Raw genomic sequence first — 17,090 nt, forward strand, 5'->3', positions numbered from 1 at the left:
TTTTTTCTGAAGTTACAACGGAAACTTACTCTTCATAATCTAATCCCAACAAACAGTTTAAAGATTTCACCAAACTGAATTTTCACAGGTTTCCTTTATTTTGTCTCTTTTATAATTATTCACAAAGAAAGGGCAACGACTGGAGAAAGAAAGCCTAATATTTTATGATGTCCTTCCATATGTCAATAGATCATAATTATAACTACCTAATGCATTGCTGGGCATTGACTTTGAATGTGAACACTGTGCCACTGAAAACCAGAGTGGTAGAGAATTATGAAGTTAATTATCACCCCTGCTTATTTATTTACTTTCTTCATTTAAGAAAAACCAAACACTTGCACTTCAGTTGACTTACAAAGATAGCAACCTCCCTAGATTTACTCTCTTTGCATGTACACAGCTGTTTTGATACACAAGGTAACGAGATGGCACCTCACATGCTGTTATTGCTTCTCAAAGGATGTGTGGTCCTTTGCCTCACAACACTCCCCGTATGGCACATAGCAGGAATGCTTTAGGTCCCATCCCCTTTTTTTGCTTTCTGTGCTCAAGTAAGTGACTGTTTTTTTTTTTCTTGTCCTATTGACTGGTTTAGAAAGCCTTTCTTCCCCCCTCCTTTTTTGGTGCCATGATTACATTGAATGGTTGATGTTTCTAGTGAATCATTCCACCAATTAGGCTAAAATATTAAAAGACAAGTAACTTGAGAAGGAAACTCGCATTTCTATAGCACTTTGCAGCAGATGTATCCTATTTACTGCTTTATTTTATTGCTTAATGACTGGATCTGAAGTAATTGCACCATTTGACAGATATTTATTTGTAAAATGTGATTCATTCAGTCAGACACTTTTAGAATGATTTTCATGCCAAGTGTTAAAATTGTGTAGGCTTGAGTAGCTCTTTCAAAAGATGCAAACACGCATGTAAATTCCATGCATCAAGCACATCTACTTTCGGCCCTTTTTATTATAGAAATATTCCAGTTGACAAAGAGTGCTAGTGAATAGACGGCAGGGACTTCTGGACTTTAATCAACCGCAATCACTGGCAGAGTTCAGAATTAATTTCCTAACCATGAATCACCTGCAGACAATGAATCACGTTCTAGAGAATTTTGCCAAGCAAAACAAGCCATCATGCCCTGTACAACTTTTGAGGACAGGGCCATGGAAACTCATTTGACTAGCATAGTTGAAATAATGAAAAGAAAAGAATATCGAGAATAGTGGAACAAGCTTTCAAATAGTGTCTGGTGACTTTCAGCTTCACAAAGACAGGGGAATCAAGAGTTGAGCATGAAAACACTCTCCGAAATGGTCTACCCATTGGTTGGATTCCGTTCTTAAATTCTTGTTCCTGAGAATCAAGGTAAAGAATTTTGTTAATACTTTTTTGGCTCCGAAACATTCTACACATCACAAACGCTAGAACATTTCCACCCATTCCTTAACCAAAGTATTAGAAACTTTGTCTTTAATTTCTTGTCCATACACTCTGTGAAAGGAGAGGAACAAGGAGAATTAAATATACAGATAACACAGATTTAAAAAAAAAAAAACACTTTTGAATGAAATAGCCTAAGTTCTTGGTGTGATTGCCTCAATTTTCCATTTTCTCTTCCAGATAGGAAAACAAAGAAATCTATGATCTTTATTTGTTTCTGGACATTATTTAAAAACTGAGATAAATTTGACTTGAAAGACATGCAGCAAAATATTTAGCATCTTACATAATATTGTTAAAATAGAATTAATCATATAAAAGGGAATATTATCATTGTCAAATTTAGGCCAAGTTAATTTCAAACTCCATCAACAAGTAAACAACATACAAGAGTAAAAAATAAAATGACCAACACAAGATATTTGACATGTATGCCGTTGCAAAGAAATCATGCATGCCGTGGCAAAGAGTGCAAAGAATAAACAGAAATTCTTATCTAGAAAGAATAATGAATTATAAAAATTTGTGAGCACATTAGACAAATATCAAAACCTCAAAGACTAGATGATATCCATGTTGATAAACTGGCTTGAGGCTTTTTTATTGATTAATAGATCATCGCCATCAAATAAGTTTGCCTTTATCGATTCATCCAACTTTGGCATATGAGAAAAAAAAGCAGGACTCATGTCATATGGCACAGAATGAAATAATTTTCCAGATGGGCAATCAATATTTCATTTTAGACCATGAAAACAGGTAAATCGAACTATAAAGTATCCATTGTCAGCCACTTGCCAGGTGAATGGAACACATTAACCATTATTATTATTAAGTGAAGCTAGCTGGAATTTTCATCTTTGACTTGTATACCACTCTGTTTTTCACAGTGTGTTGCCTGCAGACCTTCTAATCATTCCCTCTCGCTTACTGATTGCCTTGGCACCCGGGCTTGCAATTCTCTTCCTTTGCAAGGGTTCTGTTATCATTCTGAGTGCCTGGAAAGACATGTGTTCAACCCAAAGAAACCCTGAGCTCTCTGCATGTTGGCCTCACCTCCAGTGACTTCCTTTCCTGTGCAGTGCCCTCAGGTGCCCATCACCACATTGTAAAGCTGGAGCCTTAATCTTTACCTGAAGCTACTCTATCTCCTAAATTGAAAATTTGGACCATATTTAATTATTTGACCCAGAACTCTTATTTTCTGACTGTTGCTTAATTATTTCTGATACTTTCATCTTTAGTCTCATTAGAAATAGTGATGAGAGCCCTCTTGGTACCTTATATTGTTCTAGACATTAGATTTCCTGGAGTAAAGTGAGAAGTCAAAGATGTCTCCTGTCATGAAGCTTACATTCAAAGCCCTTAACCCTCTCTTGATCAGCTTTCCCATATCCTTTCCTACACAGCTTAAATCCCATGACCCATCATTTCAACTCCTCTGTTTTTAACATCCTAAATTCTTTGCTCATTGTTGTTCCATCATCTACTGGCAGAAGCCCAAGCCTAGAAAACTCCAACCACCGCCCTTCCCAGCATATCCACCTCGGGGGCTGACCAGAAGTTGGAAGAAATCACATAACTGCAAATTCCATAATAAATTCATGATCTCCCCAACAGCAAGGGGACCCTCACCACTTCCAAGAAATCCCTTTTTGTATGTTTTCCTAGCTCTTTTTTTTTTTTAGATCCCTTGGTACTTATTTTATTTTATTTTATTTATTTATTTATTTATTTATTTTAATTTTAAACAAACAAGCAAGCTTACTAATGTTGGCATCCAGGGTGAGCACTTTCAAATAAACCCCTTAACCAACTCTAAATTCATGTTGTGACTAAAAAATCATGGTGATCATTATCAATGCAGGATGTCTGAGAGCATATTCTTTAATCAGCCAGGACTCAGAGACTGAAGCAAGTAGAAATGTTCTGGCTTTCACTGGGGTGGAGCAAATGATTTGATTTGCCTTGGTTTTAACCATTTTGTTGGGCTTAACTTTAAAATTCAGCTTGCAGTCAGCAAGAACACTTAAAGCAGGAAGATTCCAAATGTCATGCACACACACACACACACACACACAAACAAAACAAACAAACAAACAAACAAACAAAAAAACATGTAAGATCTCAGAGCCACTTGACCAGCAGTTGTAGCACAGGGCGATGAAGGGTGCTCCAAAACTTAGTGGGGTCTCAGGCAGTTATTTGACATTTTGCAGGCTTGGTGTTCAGTAAATAGATTAGTTTAACAGGGTTGTTGTGAAAATTGAATGGGAAAGTATGTGTAAAGATTAGCATACTACCTGACCCCTCCTAAGAACTCAGAAAATATTAGCAATTAGTTGCTGATCCCACTTCCATCTCTAATTATGGCTCCATCCCTCTCCTCCTTGACACACCAGATTTCTTTAAAATCCTGCCAGCATTTATAATCTCCATTCCCTCATCTCTCTGCCATCTATTCATACTACTACTCCTCTGAATCTGTTCTCACTGAGGTCATCAGTGGCCTCCTTGACAGTAAATCCCCAAATTCTACCGCATGGTTTTATTTTGTTGACCTGTTGGTGTCACTTGACACTAGTGACCACTCTCCTTTTTGAAACATTCTTTCTCAAGCTTTTATGAAGAGATACACCCCATTGATGTCCTCCTGTATTATGTTACACTTGATCACCCTCCTTTTCAGGATTGAAGTCTATCTACTTTTTCAATGTTGGTGTTCTGTAAGGTTCTATCATAGAGTGTTTCTTTTCTTACTCTACAATTTTCCCTTGTATATCTATACTCTCACAGGATTCCCATCTCTATCCTTTAAGGTAAAGGCTAAGCTACTGGGGGGAAAAAAGAGTGGCCTAAAAAATTAGATTTATCTCTCTCTCCTAAGAGTCAAGATGGACAAGGTCCAGGATGGCAGCAGCTTTGCTCTGCGTGATCACTTAGAGACCCAGCTTCTCTTATTCTGCTCCTTTGCATCCCTACCCCATCTGTATAGCCATTGTCTGCTATTTGAAGCTAGGTGTTTGTAAGCTTCAGGTCTTCAGAAAGGTCAGGGACAGAGACTATTCTTTAAACAAATGGCCTGAAGTTGCATACATTGCATCTGTTCACATTCCACTGGTAAGAAAGTAGTCAAATGACCACACAGCTCCCTGGTGAAAACATGGATTCTAGTTGTGCATAACATCAGAGAAAACAGGGGGTGGGAGGATGGATTTTAGTAGACAACTAGAAGTCTCCACCACCCTCTAAGCCAATAACTAAAAATTCTGTGTCTTCAGATGCATTTGCTTAGCTTCGGACTCAAACATCTAACTGCTTACTGGCCAGTTCCACTTCATATTCCTTCTTACATCTTAGATTCGGTAGGTTCCAAACAGAATTTATAATATTCCACATCTCATGATCCCCAAACTCCATTTCAGTGAAAACCACTCCTTCTTTCTTGTTTCCTATCATAGCTGTAGAAACACCGTGATATTTATCACCATAGTCATGGTTGTTTATCATCCTTCATTCTGCCTTTATCCCTCTTGATGTCCCCCCATATCAAATCTAATCCCGTGGCTTAGTGATGCTTTTTAAATATCTCTATCCTCAGGTCACTACCCTTTTACTACCTTTATTATGTCTCCAGCCTCCATTATCATCCGATTTAAATTTACAAATATTCTTTATTTTCTGAATGGATTTGATTCTTCAGTCTAGACAGCAAGAGCTTAGATAGGAATGACACTCGGTTATCTGACTCTGTCTGGTACAGTGATTAGCAAAAGTTTGGAGAGTGGAAATTTATCTAAAAATTTATCTGAGTCTCACACCTGAGAGCTCCACTCATGAGAATGTGGATAGCATGGAATTCCTGCATTCTCCACGTGAAGTCCAAGTGATCTAAAATATAGATTTACTCTTACCACATGTGTAAGTTTTCACCTGCTTCCCATCGACATTAGAAAAAAAAAATCCGGGATCCCTGGGTGGCGCAGCGGTTTGGCGCCTGCCTTTGGCCCAGGGCGCGATCCTGGAGATCCGGGATCGAATCCCACATCAGGCTGCCGGTGCATGGAGCCTGCTTCTCCCTCTGCCTATGTCTCTGCCTCTCTCTCTCTCTCTCTCTCTCTGTGACTATCATAAATAAATAAAAAAATTAAAAAAAAATCCAAATTCCTAGCATGGCTTAGAAGTCTTACATCTTGGATTTTTACTTAATCTTGCCACTCCCCATGCTGAATTTTTGACTCCAGGCACAAATCATCTCTTTTGGTTCCTTGCATGCATCATCTCTCCTGTGTCTTGAAGCTTTGCATATGGCATCCTATTTGATTGAAACTCTCTTCCTTACCCTCTGACCCTTTATAATGTCTTCCCGGGAGTCATGGAACCCTCTCTTGCTGATGGGATTAGGTGCCTTCTGCTATTTGCCCCTTTAGCACCTGGAATTTACCCTCTATTACACTTACAAAACTTTGTTATAATTGCTTTTTACATCATCTATTTCCTCATTAAAAAATGTCAGCTCGGTGATGACAGAAACCACTCTGTTCACTATTGCATCTGTAGAATTTGGGTACAGTTTAGAATGTGCTATTAAATACTCATTTAATATTTGTATATATGCATAGTTTGGAATGAGAGTAAAAGTACTACAAAAGCATTTAGTGGCAATTCAGAGTTCTTGGTACAATTATAATTAGGGTGAATAGATTAAAGTTATTCACTAGAGCACATTTTTCTTTAGAAAAATAATTTAATAACACTTTAAGAGTAATGAACTAAAATTAATGATGCCAGGCTACTGACATGGAAATGTCAGTCTGCCTGAATTCTTGTTTCCCTCCCTTGACTGATTCTTCCTTCTTGCACAGCCCACATAGATAGAGTTCTTGCTTTTGCCCCTCAGTCTGGCTCCTTGAGGTTTACTAGGTGAGAGACACAAGGAGGTGGTGAGCACAGAGACACTAGCCTATCAGCTGGTCTGACTTTTCATTCTAATTCAAACCTCCCTCTTGAGCACCTGTCCTAGGAAACTGGACTCAGCTATGGTGGCAATAGATTGCGAAGTGTGTCCCCAGTGACTAGTGATAATAAAATACCAGTGCTTACTAGTGTTTTTGCTTGTTTGTTAACTAAAGCAAACTCAGTGCCATCTGGATTATAACATCATTCTTTCCGTTTTCTTATCATTTCATTTTTCATTCTGGTGATTTTTTGTTTTTTGGATTTTTTTTAATTTTAAAAAATTTTACTTAATCCTTTGGGAGAAAGAGCATGGGCAGGGAGAGAGGCAGAGGGAGAAGGAGAAGCAGACTCCCCACTGAGCAGGAAGCTCCATCCTAGGACACAGAGATCATGACCTGAGCCGAAGGCAGAGGCTTAACCATCTGAGCCACCTAGGTGCCCCATTTTCTTATGTTTTTGTTTTAAGTGGAAAAGAAATGACACAGTCTATGTCAGAGCTGACATTAAGAGTTGGTTATGCATGTGATCGATCATCTAGTTACCTGGTTTTAAAAATGGATGTAGAGGTGGTTTTCCCTTTCATGTAAAGAAGGGCACATTTATACAGAGAATGTGGAATCACCAGGTAGTAGTTAATCAAGAGTGAGTCAAATTTAACACTGCTAAGCTACCTGGGGGCAAAAGGGAGACTGTAGCCTAAGACAAAAATCTCAGGACTGAGCAAAGCAAAGGGTGGTGTTGTTAGAAGAGAAGGATGGAGTTGTTTTTCTGAAAGCCTGTGCGTCCCAAGGAGCTGTATTTAACAGCTCCAGTTAGGATGAAGCAGCAATTCCACCAGTGGCTTCCAGCACATAAAAGTTCCAGGTAAGCATCAGTTACCTACAAGAAGAGATATGGATGTTGTCTTCATGCCCCACCCCCCTCCCAGGTATAGTGATAGATTTTTGGCAAAGACGTTTAGGGGCTTGTCTGCCCACGTATCCGTAACATACTAGGCTTTTAAAATTTTATTTCTAAAACTAATCACAGTTATATTTCAAATGACATTTAGTCTTACATTCAACTGGTGTAATGTTGCTATATCTAACTTTTAATTTCAGGTCTCTAGACTTAAATCAATTTAGTGGACAATTTATGTCCTAAGAGAAAAAGTCCCATTGCAAAGTGGAATTTACACAAAGTGAGACACTAGGCTCCAAAAAGCAACTATCTCAAGGACCCCTGCCAACACAGCATGTGTGCATCTAAGGGAAAGGGGAAAAAGAAACATCCCTCCTTCATGGTCCCTCTACCAGCAGCTCCACAGAAGCCTCATGGTTTACCTTGACCTATTCTAGCTCCTGATCCTGCCAGACATCCCTGTGGTTTTACACTTGGAAACATCTGGGACACGGTCAGGGAAAGCTGGTCCTGTTCTAGGACGCAAAAGTGTGTGGACTGATAAGTGTGTGGACTGACTCCTCTAAAGATTTGATGGGGAGTATTCTCAATAGTTATGCATTAACACGATCAGGTCCTGCAGACCCAAACACAGACACAGACCCTTTCTTAATTGCCATCTTCTTCCCTTTGGTTCATTTGCTGTGTTGGTCATTGTTCTTGTTGCTCTTACTTGTTTTGTTCATTTGAAAAGTTAATGCTTTAAAAAAATACATTAACAAATTATGTACGCTTGAAGAAAAACTTCAGAGGACCTTGCGTAATGTCTGAAAGAGCTGTGAGTCTCATTGTTTCTAAAAACTTAAGCCTCACACTTGCCCTCCATGAAGCATCTCTAGTCCTTGAAGACATCAATCAACTTTTCTCGTGTTCCTTCACCTTTTGCTCAAATTACGTGTGAAACTACGGCATTGTAGAACTGGCTACTCCCCAGTGAATCCCAAGCTGTCCTAAAGATCATTTTCCACCACCCTGAAGGTTTAACTACAACTACATTTAATTGGCACTGGTGGGCAATTCATCGGGGGCGCTGCAGTGTGACTGCTCAGGAAATGTCTGCCTGCCGTAATGCTGGCAAGCTTATTCCTATAAAGTCTCATAAGATCACTTGTCGAAACATTTTGTGCTGCAATGTTGATGATATGCCCGGTTCAATCAATCAATCAACAAATATTTACGTTAAGTGCCTGTTCTATCACCACCGCTAGCCTGACATTCCCTCACCCCCCGCCTATTTGCCATGGTGCCCACGTGAATGGTGTAAAGGCAAGGGTCAGGGTGATCTTTCTCTGACCCCAGTGGATGCATGCTGTTGTTTCTAGCCCTTCTCAAGTGGAAAAATCAATTAATTCACCAACAACTATTTATTGCCATCTACCATGTGCCCACAGTCATTAGTAGACTTAGATGCCCTCTAGTATGGCGAAACTCTCAAGCTGGGGTCACTCTCTGCTTCTCTCCTTCCTCCCCCTTTTCAATAACAGTTTGTCATAGTAGCTCCTAACATTTGTATAGAATTGTGTCATTCACAAAGTATTTTTATTCTTAACCTTACTGACAGTACTGAGAGGGGGGCTGTTTTTTCCTCTTTTACAGCTGAAGAACCAAGAGACTTGGGTTTGTCTAAAGTCACAGCCAGTAGAGAACAAGGGAGCGTTCCCTGACTCCAGGGTGACTATCCCCAGGCCCCCATTTCTCTCTGCTACATATAAAGCATAATAAGTGCGGGAGTTTGGGAATAAGATTAATAATAAGATGAATAAAATAGGTGTTTTTTTAAGATTTATTTATTTATTTGAGAGAAAGAGACCATAAGCAGAAGGGAATCCATGAGCAGATTCCTCAGAGCATGGAGCCCATCGGGAGGTTCTATTCCACAACCCTGAGATCACAACCTGAGCGGAAACAAAGGGTTAGATGCTGAACCTACTGCACTACCCAGGCACCCTGCAAAAAAATAATTTTTAACTTCAGAAATGTAATATCAGAGTAACCCAGGGATTTCTGTCTCATTGTAAAATAGAACTAAGAGGCTGTACATTTCAGAACACCTGCTTCATACCCAGATAGAGATGACTCCTAGTCTTTGGAGTCTTCCAACATTGACCGGCCTCATAAGAGTCCCACTGGCATGCTTCTATCTGGAGACTGATTCAAAGTATATTTCTCAGAGCCATGCTTCTCAATAGCTGCTTGTCTAGCTGTATCTAAATGCAACACCCATTTCTTCACCTCTTCCTGACCTGACTCTACAATCCACTGTGGTGTGGCTCTTGGCCTTGACCTATCATTCCAGTCAAACAGTTTGCAGTAAGGTCATGATTGACCTTCACATCACAAGTCAAAGACACCTTTTCTCTATCGTCAATGTGTGGAAAAGCACAACGGCATAATGGCAAACAAAGTAGGGAACCCTGGTGTGACCACTAACTTCGACTATTTACTAGTTGTGTGATCTCAAGCAAGAGACTTCACCTCTCTGTGTTTCACTTTCTTTCTCCATAAAATGGGGATAATAATAGTATCTACATCATAGTACAGGTGTAAGGCCTCAAGGAGTTAATATCTGCAAAACCTGGAGAAAATGTCTGACACATCTGAAAGGCAGCAGATGTTAGCTGTTATTGTTTATTGTTACCTAAGCTGTTTGGTACATTAACCATTTGTTTTCTTCATTAGTCCTAATCTTCCTTTGATCTCCGTGGCACCATGTTCCCATGATTTTACTCAATGCCCTCCAATAATTTTTCTTACTTGTCTATGCAGAGTCTCTCTTTTATTTTTTAACTTAACAAATAGATGTTTAAGTTCTTCAGGTTTCACTTACCCTATCCATCCTTTTTATTAGTTTTCTATCCTCGGAAATCTCCTCAAATTCACACATTAGATACCAAGTTCACTCAAATATGTATTTTCATGACAGATGCCCCAATGGATTGTCAATTGACATATCCACCCACCTTCCCACCATCTCTGCTTGTATATCTCACACAAGACCTAAACTCAGTGTTTCTCCCCCAGTTGGTCACCTTCTGGCATTCTGTTATTAATAAATATAACCAGGAGTCAGTGTGTTGTTGAAGCTAGACTCCAAGGAATGATCCAGAAGACTTCTGTCACCCTCACCTCTAATAGCCAATCCATTACTAGGCCTTGAAGATCATACCTCCCATATCCTCTGATGCAGGTATTCCTCACAGCCCATCAATACCCCTGTTATCTCTACCTGGACTATGGCAATAGCTTTCAAAGTGCCGTCTTCTCATCTCTCTGATCCCTGTCTCTCCACTCTCTGCTCATCAAGAATCTTTTCAAAGACTAGGAAATCCTAACATTATCTGCCTAGAGCATCTTGATGTCTTTCTTAAACTTTTGTAATAAAGACAAACTTACGCCTTCACTGAGTCCACAAAATCATACCCCAACAGCTTTAAATCATTTCACCTTTCCTCTTGTTTTCTTACTGTCAAGTCATTGCCTATTATTTCATTTCATTAACATTTTCTTTTCCTCCTCCTCACTGCAGGACCTTTGCACACACTGGTCCTTCTGCTTTTTCTCTCCTCTTTGCCTCATTAGTTCTTATTCATCTTGACATCTTGGTTGTATCATCACATCCCCAAAGAAACCTCATCTAATCCTCCTGACCTCCTGTCCATATTTCTTTGCTTTGTATAATTTACCGTGCTTGTAGTTTTACATTCTTTCATGGATTACATGTTTCATTACAGTAAACTGCAAACTAGGAGACTATGTCTTTGGGGAAGGCGGTTACTGTTTGTATTCCTAGCACCTGTCATGGAGATGCTGCTCCAGTATACACTGGTTGAAGTCACTAGCTCTGGATGCTCTGAGTCCATCTCTGTTTCTATACCATCACGTCTGGAATAGCATGGACCTCAATTTACAGAAGAATTAGCCACATGAATACAGAAATACCTCAGAAACACTGGAAGTTTAATTCCAGACCACCACAATAAAGCAGATATTGTGATAAAATGAGTCAAATGAATTTTTTTGGTTTCCTAGTACATAAAAAAGTTACATTTAAACTATACATTAGGTTATGTTTAAACTATCTATTAATTATATAATAGCATTAAGTCTAAAAACAGTGGACATACCTTAATTTAAAAACGCTTTATTGCTAAAAAAAATTCTATCATCTAAGTTTTCAGTGAGTCATATTCTTTTTGCTGGTGGAGTGTTTTGCTTTGTCGATTGCAGACAACTGGCCAGGGTGGTGGTTGCTGAAAGCTGGCAGGGCTCTGGCCATTTCCTAAGATAAAACAACAATGAAGTTTGCCAAATCAATTGACTCTTTCTTTCATGTACAATTTCTCTGCAACATGTGATGCTATTTGAGAGCATTTCATCTATAGTAGAACTTTCGAAATGAAAGTCAATCTTCTCAAACAAACCCTGCCACTGCTTTATCAACTAAGTGTATGTAATATTCTAAATAGTTGACTCTCATTTCTACAATCTTCACAGCATCTTCACCAAGAGTAGTTTCTGTCTCAAGAAACTGCTTTCTTTGCTCATCTACAAGAAGCAGTTTCTCATCCTTTCAGGTTTTATCATGAGATCGCAACAATTCGGTCACATCTTCAGGCTTCCACCTCTAACTCTCTCTAGCTATTTTCAGCATATCTGTAGTAACTTCCTCCACAGAAGTCTTGAGCCCCTCAAAGTCATCCATGAGGGTTAGTCAACTTCTTCCATGGGGCACCTGGGTGGCTCAGTTGGTTAAGCATCTGACTCTTGATTTTGGCTCAGGTCATAATCTCAGGGTCATGAGTTTGAGTCCCACATTGGGCTCTGTGCTCAGGGGGAGTCTGCTTGAAGATTCTCTCCCTCTAGCCCTCTTCTGATATTCTCTCTCTCTCTCTCTCTCTCTCTTTCAAATAAATAAATAAATAAATCCTAAAAAAAAAAAAGAATCAACTTCTTCTAAACTGTCCATGTTTGTATTTTGAACTTTCCAAAAATCACAAAAGTTTTAATGGCATCTAGAATGGTGAATCCTTTCTAGATTTTCAGTTTACTTCCCTCAGATCCATCAGAGGTATCCCTGTCAATGACAGCTATAGTCTTATGAAATGTATTTCTTTAAAAGTGCTGACAGTCAAAATTAATCCTTGATACATGGGCTATAGAATGGATATTGTATTAGCAGGCATAAAAACAAGATTAATCTCATTGTACCTCTCCATCAAAGCACTTAGATGAACAGGTGCATTGTCAATGAGTGGTAATATTTTGAAAGGAACCTTTTTTCTGAGCAGTAGGTGTCAACAGCAGGCTTAAAATATTCAGTAAATCATGTTGTAAAGAGACATGCTGTCATTCAGGCTTTACGGTTGCATTTATAGAATATAGGCAGAGTTGACTTAGCATGATTCTGAAGCGCCCCATGATTTTCAGAATGGTCAGTGTGCAGTGGCTTCAACTGAAAGTCCCCAGCTGCACTAGCTCCTAGTAAGAGAGGCAGCCTGTCCTTTGAAGCTTTGAAGCCAGGCTTTGACTTCTTTCTACCTATGAAAGCTGTAGATAGCATCTCCTTCCAATATAAGGCTGTTTCGTCTATACTGAAAATCTGTTTAGTGTGACCACCTTCATGAATTATGTGAGCTAGACCTTCTGGATCACTTGCTGAAGCTTCTGCAATCAGCACCTGCTGCTTCTCCTTGCACTTGTCTGTTACGGAGATGGCTTCTTCCCTTCAACCTCCTGCACCAATTTCTGTCAGTTGCCACCTTTTCTTCTGCAGCTTCCTCCCCTCTCTCAGCCTTCACAGAATTGAAAGGAGTTAAAGCCTTGCTCTGAATCAGGCTTTGACTTAAAAAGAATGTTGTGGCTGGTTGGATCTTCTGTCCAGACCACTCAGCCTCTCTCCATCTCAGCGATAAGGCTGTTTTGTTTTCTCATCATTTGTGTCTCCGCTATGTAATTTCCTTTAAGAACTTTTCCTTTCTACTCACAGCTTGGCTGTTTGGTGCAAGGGCCTAGCTTTCAGCCAATCTCAACTTTCGACATGCCTTCCTCACTGAGCACAATCATTTGTAGTTTTTGACTTAAAGGGAGAGACGTGTGACTTTTCCTTTCACTTGAATGCTTAGAGACCATTGTAGGGTTATTAGCTGATCTAATTTCAATATGGTTGTGTCTCAGGGAGTAGGGAGGTGGAGCAGAAGGAGACAAATGGGGGAATGGCCAGTTGGTGGAGCAGTTGGAACACACACAGCATTACAGATTGAGTCTGCTATCTTGTACCGGCCTAGTTCATGGCACCCCAAAACAATTATAATCGTAGCATTAAAGATCACTGATCGCGGATCACCAGAACAAATATAATAATAATGGGAAAGTCAGAAACATTGGAAAATCACCAAAATGTGACAGAGACACAAGGTAAGCAAATGCTGTGGGGAGGAAAAATACTGTCCAAAGACTAGTCAGATGCAAGGTTGGCACAAATCTTCAATTTGTAAAACAAACAAACAAAAACACGGTAATTGTGAAGTTCAATAAAATGAGGTATGCATATATATATATATATATATATATATATATGCTAATTATGGCAGAGTAGCTACTGATCTCACTTGAAACCTGCCATGTTTGAATAGATGTGGTCATAGGAATGGGAGAGGAATGGAGTGGACAACATCATAACTTGCTGACGATGCTCTGGCCTGGGCTACTAAGCCAGTTTGATTCATCTTGTCTCCTGAAGCCTGCTGATGCTGCCATTTCTGGGCCCTGTCTACCCACGTGCAGTATCACATGGCCAAAGTGTAACGGAATAATGTTCATGCTTAGCTGTGTCTTACCTGTGCTCCAGTGTTCAGCCAGCCGTGAATTATTTTTTCCCACAAAAAGACTGGTTTATATTATAATGACTGAACTTAGAACCTCCTAATATTCCCAAGCCACGGTAAGGGAAGGAGCTGGGATTTGCATTATTTTACTTTCAGAATGGCCAGAACTATTTCAATCTGTAGCCTTTTGATGACTTCATAGATGAATCACAATGCGGTTGCTTTCACTGAAATAAAAAGAAGGAATTTGCAGGCCTTTCCTATTCTGTAACCCCATCTCAGCAAGTAGTCCGTAATAAAATGAAGAATTATTCTGTGACCTCGATATTCAAGTGTCAGAGACTCTACATTTGTTACACAGACAAAATTCGATGATTCTGCTTGATAAAAAAAAAAATTATTAACATTATAGGATCTGTTAAGAAAAAAAAAAAATCTGGACAGTTCATTTGAATGGCCACAAGAGAGCAGTAAGAAATTAAAGCTTAGGAAGATGACTCATAGTCATTCTTTATGTATTAGGAAGAAGTGAAACACAGAGCTAGTTTTATGCATTCTCAAGTTTGGAAATATGGCTCAGAATCTCTCATTTCTTAGGAAGGACAGTATACATAGCATTGGTAAGATAACTAAAAAGAGCCTGGGATTAAGGCATTTACGAATCTCAAGTTTATATCTGAAAAATAAAAGAAAATAAGTACTTTGGACAAAGGCACATCTTGACCAGTCATCTGGCCCATCCTTTTGCAATATGCAAGCCAAACAAAAAGGTGTGAAACCCACTTGCAAAGTCCCATGAAGGAAGATCTTGACATCCTGCTCTAGAATCTGGCCAACACTTTAAAATGTTAACTATTAGGAAATATATTTTTGTGTGCAATCCAACTCTCTCATGTTGCAATTTAGCTACTATTTCAAATAATATTTTGGATACCCTGGATCTCTCCCTAAGGCCCATCCTATTTCTTGATGTTCCCCCACCCTTCTTTCCCCATACAAACTTGTGCCATTTTTTACTTGAGATTCCAGATGCTGTGAGCTGCTAAAATGAATTTAAAAATCATTAATTTACAAAATGACCAGCAATAGCCCCAATATGCAAGACACTATGAAGAATCAGGCTGAAAAAAAGATGAATGGCCAGTGGAAAAATAGACAAAGGGCATGAATAGGCAATTCACAGAAGCAGAATCTCACCCAACAAACATATGAAAAAGTTGTTCATGCTTAACAGTAAACAAATGAAAATTAAAGTGGGGTACTTTTCTATTACTAGATAAGCACAGATTAAAAAGAATTATAATGTCCAGTGTTCACAAGAGAGAGAAGCCACTTCCAAACACTAGGAACAACTCTCATGAGGGCAGTTTGAAAATATATACCAAAAACTTTTTGAAATATGAATTTCCTTTGACCTAGAAATTTCACTATTAGGAATTAATCCTATGAAAACAGACAATACAATTATAGGTTTTAATAGCAAAAAAAAGAAAGAAAGAAAGAAAGAAAACTTAAATTGTTTAAAAAGGAAAATTATTTTAATAAATTCGAGTATATCCATACAAATGGACTATCATGTAAATCATTAAATATAATACAAATAAAAATGAATGATTACTGGTGTTGAAAGCCTATGGTGTATTTTAAGTTAAAATGAGATTGAAACATCATAGCATGATTTCATTTCGGAGCAAGCTGGGAACGACTACACAATGTCTGGATGATAAGCACCAGAAAGCAATTATCTCCGAGTAATGGGCTCATAGCTGATGTTTTCTTACTTCTATAGAACTTTCCTATAGAGTCTGCATGTGTGTCTGTTTGCTTTTAATCTATGAACACACGTTACTTATAAATCAGTAAAAAACAAAATACCAAAAGCTACTATTATTGGCGAAAAAAATCCTTAGAAAAACTTGGAGGTTGTTTTAGTGAATTTGTAAGAAGTTTGAAGTTTACTCTTCACATAGCAAGTTGCAGTGAAAACAGTGTAAGAAAACGTGATCTAGGTTATCTACATTACCTTAATAATAGGAAAGAAAAATACATAACAACAAGCTACCAGAGTATATGCAGGTTGTGTCTGTATGCTGCTAATATAACTGGGTGAAAGTTTAAAAAAAATTAAAAAACATTCCAATGATTGACTTCATAACATAAATAACCTTGCTTTTAGAGAGAGATCCTTCTTACCTCTTTTTCCCATGAACAAGCCAGTAACCTGACATCCAAATCATTTTTTCTGGATATCCTAAGATACACTAATTCATATTCTCATTATTGATTTTTCAGACACATATTTAACCTACAATTAATACAATGAGATATCTTTTAAAAGGGTTTTTTGTTTCTTGTTTTCTGAATGTGGCCTCTGTACAACTGAAGGTCTCCTATGTAGTGGTAGCTTTCCCGTTACAGCAGACCTGGAGAAGAATACTGTGTCTCCTACTCTAAGCTACTAGCAATTCTTTGTTTTTGACCCTGTTCAAATGGCCTCCATGATTTTTAAAATTATCAGCTATTGACTGTCTCCTATGAACCTAGTACTAGATCAGACCTCAAAACAAACTTCAAAATAAATAGTATTCTCAAAAGATGGAAACAGGCTCACCGAGGCTCAGTGCACTGTCCTGAATGGTGTAGAGGAATTAGGGGAGTAAATAAACCCCTGCGCTCTCTAAGCCCCACAGTGCGGCATCTTTTTATTCTTCCTTTTTCTTTTTCTTTCTTTTTTTTTTTTCTTAGCATGGAAGAAGCCCTTTTCCCCAATTGCTTGTTTATTTCTTCACAGTGTTTCCTGAACCCTTCCAGATGAAAAGAAAAAAAAATCCACAAGATGCCTTTGAAAATTAACATTTCAAGGCTTTGTCATTTTCTCCCTGCCTATACTTGGAACTGAGAGTTGGGCTGTGGTAGTGG

The 17,090-nt window shown here is 38.7% G+C and overlaps 2 long non-coding RNA genes across 4 annotated transcripts in view; one reads left to right on the top strand and one right to left on the bottom strand.

Annotated features, from left to right (window-relative positions):
* LOC140622453 (uncharacterized) overlaps positions 1-17,090 on the top strand; it is a 34,147-nt gene that overhangs the window by 11,609 nt on the left and 5,448 nt on the right. Inside the window, exons 3-4 of one of the 3 annotated variants that reach the window (XR_012022220.1) lie at positions 1,270-1,374; positions 11,079-11,261. The exons of 1 other annotated variant lie outside the window; for it this stretch is intronic. This is a non-coding gene — a long non-coding RNA (uncharacterized lncRNA). Of the gene's footprint in view, positions 1-1,269; positions 1,375-11,078; positions 11,262-17,090 lie in introns of those variants that run through there. One more of the 3 variants, XR_012022219.1, reaches the window with a different exon arrangement.
* On the bottom strand, positions 955-14,339 carry LOC140622454 (uncharacterized). The gene is made up of 3 exons (XR_012022222.1): positions 14,184-14,339; positions 11,472-11,626; positions 955-1,362 (listed from the first exon to the last, which is right to left on the bottom strand). It is a non-coding gene; the product is annotated as an uncharacterized lncRNA (long non-coding RNA).

This window comes from Canis lupus, chromosome 31 (assembly GCF_048164855.1).
Source record: "Canis lupus baileyi chromosome 31, mCanLup2.hap1, whole genome shotgun sequence".
In the NCBI taxonomy this organism is placed as follows: Eukaryota; Metazoa; Chordata; class Mammalia; order Carnivora; family Canidae; genus Canis; species Canis lupus.